This window comes from Pseudoliparis swirei, chromosome 8, assembly GCF_029220125.1.
Source record: "Pseudoliparis swirei isolate HS2019 ecotype Mariana Trench chromosome 8, NWPU_hadal_v1, whole genome shotgun sequence".
NCBI classification, from domain to species: domain Eukaryota; kingdom Metazoa; phylum Chordata; class Actinopteri; order Perciformes; family Liparidae; genus Pseudoliparis; species Pseudoliparis swirei.
The window spans coordinates 14,948,776-14,958,184 of NC_079395.1; positions in this window are offsets into that span (position 1 = coordinate 14,948,776).

A 9,409-nucleotide genomic window follows, 5' to 3' on the forward strand; every position below is an offset into this window, starting at 1 on the left:
CTTCATTTGTTCGTGACGCATTTGGAAAACATTGCTGAACGCACAACACCACTCTCCTCTGGTGCCATGGCCATGTGACTAGAGGGACCTAAACATGCATAGAAATATTATGATTTCATGCAGATGACAGCCAGGCAGTTAGAATTAATTATCTACACAGTGCTGATGACGTAAAAATAATGAGGTCTTGACAGATGACACACATGTTCCTCTGATACCTGGAGAAGCAGCACGTTGTAGATGTGATACTCTCGCTTTTGAATTGTTAGGTTGTTGTGTTTTTTTAGTCTCAGCATGTCAAATGGTCCATGGAGAGGATTAAAGCTAATGACTCATACAGCCTGCAACTTTCTCCAATCCATTTCCTAATGAACTGTCAAGCAGGCTCGCTCTGTGGCTTCGGGACAAAAAAAATGAACATGAAGGTCATTTTTGGTTTGTCAATTTCAGAGGAAATATAATACAAGCAAAGGTAAATAATGGGTATTTGAAGAGTATGTTAATCTGCCTGTTGATTCCACATGTGACCAGTGGTTTGAAAGAAGCTGTGATCAAAAACAATGATGCAAATTGTGCGATCCAGAATAACCTCATTCCTCTTCAACATCTCATTTCTTTGCACTACTCCCTGACGAGTATCCGCAGAGCTTTAAGTCCCTGAGGAGCAGTCGTTCACGCTCACTCATCCATATCTGTCACTGTGATCACTAGATGCAAACGCCACATACAGCTAAATGCAAAAAAGTGAAACAATGTCCTTAAACAACACTTTTTGGCATGCATATTCCAGTGTATCGATCGCGCAGGCAGAAATAAACAAGCAGCCCTGTTTGCTTATGTAAGGGAGGCAGCGACCACAAGTCACAGTTGAAGAGGAGCTGAACCCTCTTAGGGGGAATTAAAAAACCTGTGATGAAGTCACACTGACGATCAAATTAATTTTTGACATTTTTGGAGCGGAATCACAGCCCATTAAAAGTAGAGTCCCAGAACATCTGACAAAAGAAAGGATAACAAGCAGCACCTCCTTGAAAGCCACCTTAAATTAAATAAGTCTGACATGGCCTGATGCAGTTGTCAGCATGGACAGAAACACTGTTGCCATAAAGTGCTCACGGTAAAGCCTCCTTAACAGGATTATTCTGCACCCGACAGTGCACTTACTAATTGTTTAGCCAGCTATATTAGTCTTCTACACCTCTATAATTAGGTTAGAATGGTGATTTGTTGAAAGGTTGATGCGCTTCAAGGTTGTCTCCTGAGGACACTTGTCCGTTTTCCCTCCACATGAGGTTTACATGGACCAGAAAACATCTGCTCGTATTTGTACAGAAACATTTCACTCACTGGTTACTATAGGTACACTACCGTTCAAAAGTTTGGGGTCACTTAGAAATGTCTTTATTTTTCAAAGAAAAGCACTGTTTTTTCAATAAAGGTAACATTAATCAAAAATACACACTATACATTGTTAATGTGGTAAATGACTATTCTAGGTGGAAACGTCTGGTTTCTAATGAAATATCTCCAGAGGTGTATAGAGGCCCATTTCCATCAACTATCACTCCAGTGTTCTAATGGTACATTGTTTTTATAATGGTTAATTTAATAAGGGACAGTGCACATTGATAAAAACTTTGCAGTAAATGTGCCAGAGTTAGCCAAGAGGCTATTTTTCATCTGTAGTCCCAATGTTGCTGATGTTAAGAACAAACCTAAAAACATAAGATTACAAATACAATCTACAGATAAAGCAAATAAAATAAGGGAGAACAATGTTAAAATGGACAGAATAAAAACATAATGTCAGAGATACAACGTAAAAGCTTACAGACTAAATGTGACATATAACTGCAAACAGGTGAACGACAAGAGAAGACACGCAGGTGGAGCAAACGGCCGACCAGCAAGTCAAGACATACAGAGACCGGACAACAGACAGACAACAACTGACAGACAGAAAAATTAAAGTCCAACCTGGGCAGATGGAGGAGGAGGAGCCGTTACAGTCTAGTGCTGACAGAGCTGGGTAGTAATGTACCATTTCTTTGTTTCTGCTTTAAAAGAGTTGAATGATTGTAGCTCTCTGATAGATCCTGGAATGTAGTTCCAGTCAACTGCTGCTTGTACTGAGAAAGCAGCATGACTGAAAGCACTTTTCCTGAGAGGGACGATACAATCCCCTCTCGCTGCTCCTCTTGTGAGCCGATATCCAGTTTGTGTGGTGACAAATTGTTTGAGAGGAGGAGAGGTCAATCCATGTATGATTTTGTACATCAGACAGACGTGCACATATTTAATCAAGTTATCCCAACTAAGCAATGATGTATAGGACAATGATGTGACAGAACTTTTTTTTTATCAAGAGTTTTGAGCGTCCGCTTGTATAATGACTGTAATGGTTTGAGCGTAGTGGCACTAGCATGTGACCAGGTTGTTAAACAGTAGGTCATGTGGGAAATAACCATTGAATGCATGTGTTTGCTAATCGCCTTAGAAGACTAATATCTGATTAGAAAACCCTTGTGCAATTATGTTAGCACAGCTAAAAACAGTTATGCTGGTGATATAAGCTATACAACTGGCCTTCCTTTGAGCTTGAAGTTTGAAGAACAAAATTAATACTTCAAATATTAATCATTATTTCTAACCTTGTCAATGTCTTGACTATATTTTCAATTCAATTGTCAATTAATTTGATAAATAAAAGTGAGTTTTCATGGAAGACACGAAATTGTCTGGATGACCCCAAACTTTTGAACGGTAGTGTATGTATTTAGGTAAAGTCCTCACACAAGAACAACCCTTTCACGTTATCACTTCCAGTCACATGCATCTGTCATAGGGTGGGGTTTGATAGGATGTTGTCCATCCACTTGTGTGTGTCTGCATGTTTGTTATCAAACTGAATTTACTATTTTAAAAAAGCCTGCTGACCTAAATGTATCCGAATGAAAGAAAACAAGCTTGGTACAAATTAAAACACGGTGACTTTAAGGGCAAGGGTTGTAAAATCTTCGGACCATGAAATGCAGATGCTTATTTACAGTACGTGCCATAACAAAGTCATAGCCCGTGACCAATGTTCCCTAATTTAGATGCAGTAGAACTGTTAAGTGAAACAGAGCAGAAATCTCATTACGGGATGAACAGAACCAACTCACCAGGGTGTAAGGAATGATAAATTGACCTTTATGGCCTCTGGATATCCCGGTGTCTCTTCTCTCCCTTTTACTGCACAGCAGGTTTAATGAAATCATTGTTTTCCCCCATGTCAGCATCAGTAATGTTTTATTTTACTAGAGTGCACATTTCACTTAAAGGGATGTGCATTTATAATGGTAGACAGAGGTAATTGTGCAATGTCAGCATTTATTCAGACCTTTTGTCTCACTCCTAATGAAGCCTGTAAATTACATATAGTACATACATGCTTCAGTGCATTAATGGGGGAAAAGACCAAATTGAGGATGATCCTTAAAAACCTGCTCACTCCTCCTCCTTGGTTGGGCCTTGGTACCACTTTAAAAACAGACGTCTCTCTGTGGCAGTGAGATCAGCAGCAGATGTAGTGGTGTCTTGCCAAGAAGAATTATCTCAACAAGAAGCAAACAAGCCAGATTTACCAAAGAAGGATGGCCCACATTTTGTGCATATTTGCTCTTTTGTGTTTTGCATCGTGTGTTGCGGAAAATACAGAGACTGAGCAGGGATCTGAAGACCTCCAACTTCAACAAGACGTGTTGCTGTGGCTCAACAAATTACAAGACAAACAAGTAAGAGGTTTTTACTTTTCTAAAAGCCTTCCTCCATATCATCCCTCATACACAACACCATCCTTTCTATTAATGGTTGAAACCAGGCCACACGTCCCAGCTATGATCACACTGCAGGCATCAGGATGTCCTGTCTACTATTTCATATATATACAACATTTATCTGTACTTGTGCTTACACATTTGATTTATCCTGATCTTTTATAAGGGTCATTTTATCGTCAGTGAGTCATTGCTGCCAGAGATACCTGTCCGTTACTGTCATTTGATCATCTTCAGAGCTGCACCTCCATGAAAATGCAGATTAGAGATTAGAGGACTAACACACGTTTGCATTTCCCTTTCCGTCTGTGAGCAATAAATGCAAACGTTATGTAGTATTCAATACACTGATAAACAGTTTGGTAGAAATGTCCATTTCCCTGAAGTACACACATGGTAATACATCATATTGCCTTATATTTAAGAGCCTGTAAGTGTTTAGAATCCTTTAATATTTACATTTAGTCAATATTTTTCTCCCTAGGAATCAACAAAGAAACAGAACTTGATAGAATGGCTTTATAAACTTCCCATGTTTGAAAACAGAAATAGCCTCAAAGGACCTGCAGACACAGAGAAACAGGAGAAGAATCGACGTGGACTGGTCATGAAGACTCGCAAAATCGGCTGCAGAGTCTTCTTCTGGAAATCCTGGGCTGTCTGCTGACTTCCATCGAAACAATCAAACGGATCATTCTCTTCACTCGCTACTTTTATGGCTTCACAATGTGTCGTTATCTTTTGACTTTGCCTACTTGATTTATTGCTTTAGCGCTCATCTTGCATCTTGATGAAGACATAGATTTCCTCGAGTGCTCTCTCTGTGTTCATTTTCCCCAATATGCTAAATAACTGTAACTTTTTCTGAAATATTGAGCAGATTTACATTTATTACATCACTAACAATGTTTTGAGAAGAAAGAAGATGGTCCCACACAATCATTCAACTGCATTACCCGTTAAGATTAAGAAAACGAGAGCTTTGTGCTTCATGCTCATACATGTTCTGTTGACAGCTTATCAAATGCATAACATTATGGCAGCTTTAATTAGCTTGTGTTTACCTGCCTGTGACTATAAAACATGGAGGAACACTATAGTGTGAATGTTTATGTTTACTCCATACAAGCTTTCACTTCATTTCATAAACCTAGAGCCACTAAAGGTGCTATACCTCAACATCTTGTCTGTTTCTGCTTCAACAACAGGCAATCTGTTTAGAATCACTTCTCATTGGCCCTCTTGCTCCTGCATGCCTGTATTGTTTACAGTGCACCTGACATTCTGGAGGAGGTGTACACAATGAAGTGGCCAGTGAATATTTAATGAGCGGTAAATGAACAGTTCCTGGGGAAAGGCTTCTGCAGAACCCAACAAAAAAACAATATCATACCTCCTTGATGAGCAACTGTGCTCGACTCACTTGTAGAAATTAGCGTTATATTTGACAGTGCATGTATACGTTTCTAAACAATCGGGATCACACACATGCATTCATTCATCAAACATCAAAGTAGTTCTGCCTCTGGGTCCTCCAGCACTCCTACTGACGACTCACAGGAAGCTGCTCATTTCTTTGTGTAATCCAGATACTTAAAATGTCATAAATGTCTGCATGTGTGTTTGATGTTACCAGTGATCATTGTTATGGCAGACCAGCAGAGCAATAAACCCCCATGTTCCAGACATCCATTCATCCTCCACATCTTTGATGTTCCTTCCGTTGTGCCAATGATTGAAGGAAATCGTTCCCTTTGTAATTGTGCTGTATACTTTGGCATGCAATCTGGAGGGGACAAAATGTGCTGTGTGTATGCATCAGTGTGAGTGTGCAATTCATAAATCACCTTTGCATATCTCCTGATACACTTGTGTGTGTGTGTGTGTGTGCATAAAATATGTCTAATAAAACATCCCACATCAACGCACTGATGAGCATGCATTTAAGTAGCTCAGCAGCACCGCACGTCATCGAGGCCGATCTGTTCAAAATGCATCGATCTCCAACATGTCTCACGCGTGTCGAATTGTGCCGGGAATTCTGTGAGAGTTGCATGAGGTGCAGAAAAAAAGAAGGCTAGATTTAGGAGAAATGTATCAAATTGGAGAGAGAGGAGGACAGGGAATAGAGATTAGGAGAGTAGAGGAAGGGAAGGAAAGAGAGGTGCAAAGAGGACGAGCGAGGGGAAGGGAGAGAGGACGTTATTAAAGTCGCCGTGTTGGAGCACAACTGCTGTCAAATCTTGGCTTAGCATCCTTTCTGTCTCTGGGCTGTTGGGATTCAGCAGAACAGCTTCCTCGCCGGACAGGAACGGCTGCCAGCACATTAATATGCTCATGCTGCAGAGCTTCTTCAATAAAGTGATCGAGTGTGTGAGAGTGTGTGAGGGCAAGTGGCTGGGCCAGTGGTTCAGTGTGTGTGGGCTCCTGTGTGCACTGTGCAGCTACGTCTCTAAAGTATTACTGAGCATGTTCACAATATTCATCTGCAAACAGGAGGCGCCAAAAGCCACACTTCAATCACAGAGTACGAGAGGCATCTTCCGGAAGTAAACGCTTTCGAACTAATTATCCAAGACTTTTGCCAACTCTGAGCAGTTGATTTGGATCTGAAAGACGCAGATAAAAAAAACACAGAACCAACGAGATGAAAGGAGCGTAACTGAGCCTTAATTTAACAGAGGCCAATTATTTTTACTGAGAAGAAGCGAACGCCCCACTAGGAGTTCTGTCACTCTCAGCGAGGGGATGAGAAAAGAGAAGCAGAGTCCCAGTGGCACAGAAATATATCAAAACCACAGGATGAAAAGAGGTAGACAGGCAGCGAGGAAAGATGCCTGGATACAAGATCAAGAATACTTTTACTCGGTGAGCCCATGAGTCTGCAAAAGACAAACAAAGTCATAGAAAAGGTCTTTATAAATAACTGCACGGGCCATAAATAATAGACGGTGTTTTCGACCCAGCATAGAAGTTCTCCATTAGCTTCGCATTTCTTGTGGCAGTTTATGGTGTCGTACAGACCAAAGAAAAACTGTTAAAAAACATTTACCATTTGACAGCATGCTGCTGAGAACGAAAGTGTGTGTATATATACAGGACTGTCTCAGAAATTAGAATATTGTGATAAAGTTCTTTATTTTCTGTAATGCAATTAAAAAAACAAAAATGTCATGCATTCTGGATTCATTACAAATCAACTGAAATATTGCAAGCCTTTTATTCTTTTAATATTGCTGATTATGGCTTACAGCTTAAGAAAACTCTAAAATCCTATCTCATAAAATTTTAATATTTCCTCAGACCAAGTAAAAAAAAAGATTTATAACAGCAAAACAAAATCAAACATTTGAAAATGTGTTTCCAGGTGTTTCGAGTTAATTAGACAATTCAAGTGATTTGTTTAATACCCTACTAGTATACTTTTTCATGATATTCTAATATTTAGAGATAGGATATTTGAGTTTTCTTAAGCTGTAAGCCATAATCAGCAATAAATCAGAATAAAAGGCTTGCAATATTTCAGTTGATTTGTAATGAATCCAGAATGCATGACATTTTTGTTTTTTTAATTGCATTACAGAAAATAAAGAACTTCATCACAATATTCTAATTTTCTGAGACAGTCCTGTATACATATATATATATATATATATAGATATATATATATATATATGTATATATTTATACATATATATATATATATGTATTTATATATATATGTACGTATATATATATATATGTATTTATATATATGTACAGTATATATATATATATATTACAGAGATGTTGTTAACTGTCCCAGCTGTGACCTTTCCAATGCATTAGAAGTTCTGCTGCATGTTAACAGATGGTTTGAGAGAAGAGAGGAGAGAAACAAATTATGGGGTACCATTGGATGAGAATTTGGAAAGTAGAAAGTACGTTAAGTACCGGTTGGTATTTAATGAGTAAAAAGACAGTTCAGTGCAGTTGTAATCAACCAACTCTTTTGTCGATTAAATGAACCATTTAGATGGATGAAAGCATCAAACCAATTTATTTCAAGTGCACAGTGTGTTCATAATATTCACAGGCAACCTGCTGGGATAAACACATGTCACAGCTATTTGTATCTGCCACTGAGATTGAAGATGCTATGTAAATTCTATAAACATAGATTCTCATATTATTTTGTGCAACGCATGTCTGTCAGTTTGTCCGCCACTTTGCTGCAGTCCCAGTATATCGACAACTAATGATCATGAATGCCTTGAATGTGATTGAAAATGTCTTAACTACTAGACTTGTAATGGTCATACTACCGGTCATCATAATACCAATACTTTTGGTTTATGACAAAAATTGAATGAAACTGGGCAAAGTGGGGACACACTGCCCTCAGCATATTCTGTGAAAAGATAAATGTTGAATGTGTACTTGTATTGGTCGACTGTCACGTTGTGCCATGTCTCACGGTTTGGATAATAATAATAAAAACAACAACAACAAAGTCAATCACTAATTTAATGCATCACCGGGCGTTCCCAGTGACCCAAATGGAGCACAGCCGCAGGTCAGGTGCATGCTGGGTCCTGGGTCGAGCTGAACTCCTCAATAATGTATACCCGTCTCTGCGGATCCTTAAGCGGAGTCTTTATCCGTGGCGTTTGCTACTGCTGAGGTGTGTGAGGCACGTGAGGTGTGTGAGGCACGTCTGCTGTGTGTGAAAATAATCTCTCATGTGGCCGACTGCCGGGCCGAACGCTCAAAACGTTTTGATTGTTAGGAGCGAATGAAGGAGCAGATAAGTTGGAACTGGAGCAGAAGGGGGAGGAGCATGTCACGGAATGACGTTCAGACATGGACGTTTTTTTTGGGCTGCTGCTGCTGCTGCTTTTGAGTTTGTATTGTCTCTACGCCTGTGTTGAATGCTTTAGTTTGCAGTTGTTGTTGTTGTTGTTGTTGCTGTTGTTGGCGGTGGTGTTACTCCTAGTGCAACGTATACCGTGACATCATAATGGACCTTATTTCATCATGTTTTAATTTCTATTTAGTACATTTGAACTGATCCTATGTTTTTTAATTTCTTAGTACTATAATAGGTTTGCTGGTAATTATCAAATCATACCATGCTTTAATGCTGAGATGTGTTTAGTGAGTGCAGCCGGCCTCAGACCCTTCTCCTGAGTGATTGAGATAAGACATCATGGATCCCAATGTTGGGGACCTTTAAACCTAGAGGTCTAAAGGTCACACTGCAGATGTGTTATTTACAACTGTGTGACATAAAGACTGTACCAATGTTCAAACAACCGTTAGCCAACATATCAACGTCGGATCAGTTGAATTACTAAGAGAGGACATCGAACACTTCCACAGAAAATACAAAATGACAACTTTGAATAGTTGGCACTAAAATGGGCTTAACCTCAGAGATTATTTGAAGGTTGCCAGGGCCAGAAAAAAAGATTCACTATTGTGTTATGATGATTCTAATTAAGTGCCAGCATGTAATACAAGTGGAAAACATTTAACTTAAATAATACATGTGATATAGCCGACTTTAAAGCAATTATATTATGGTTACGGGACATTTAAGTACATTTGAA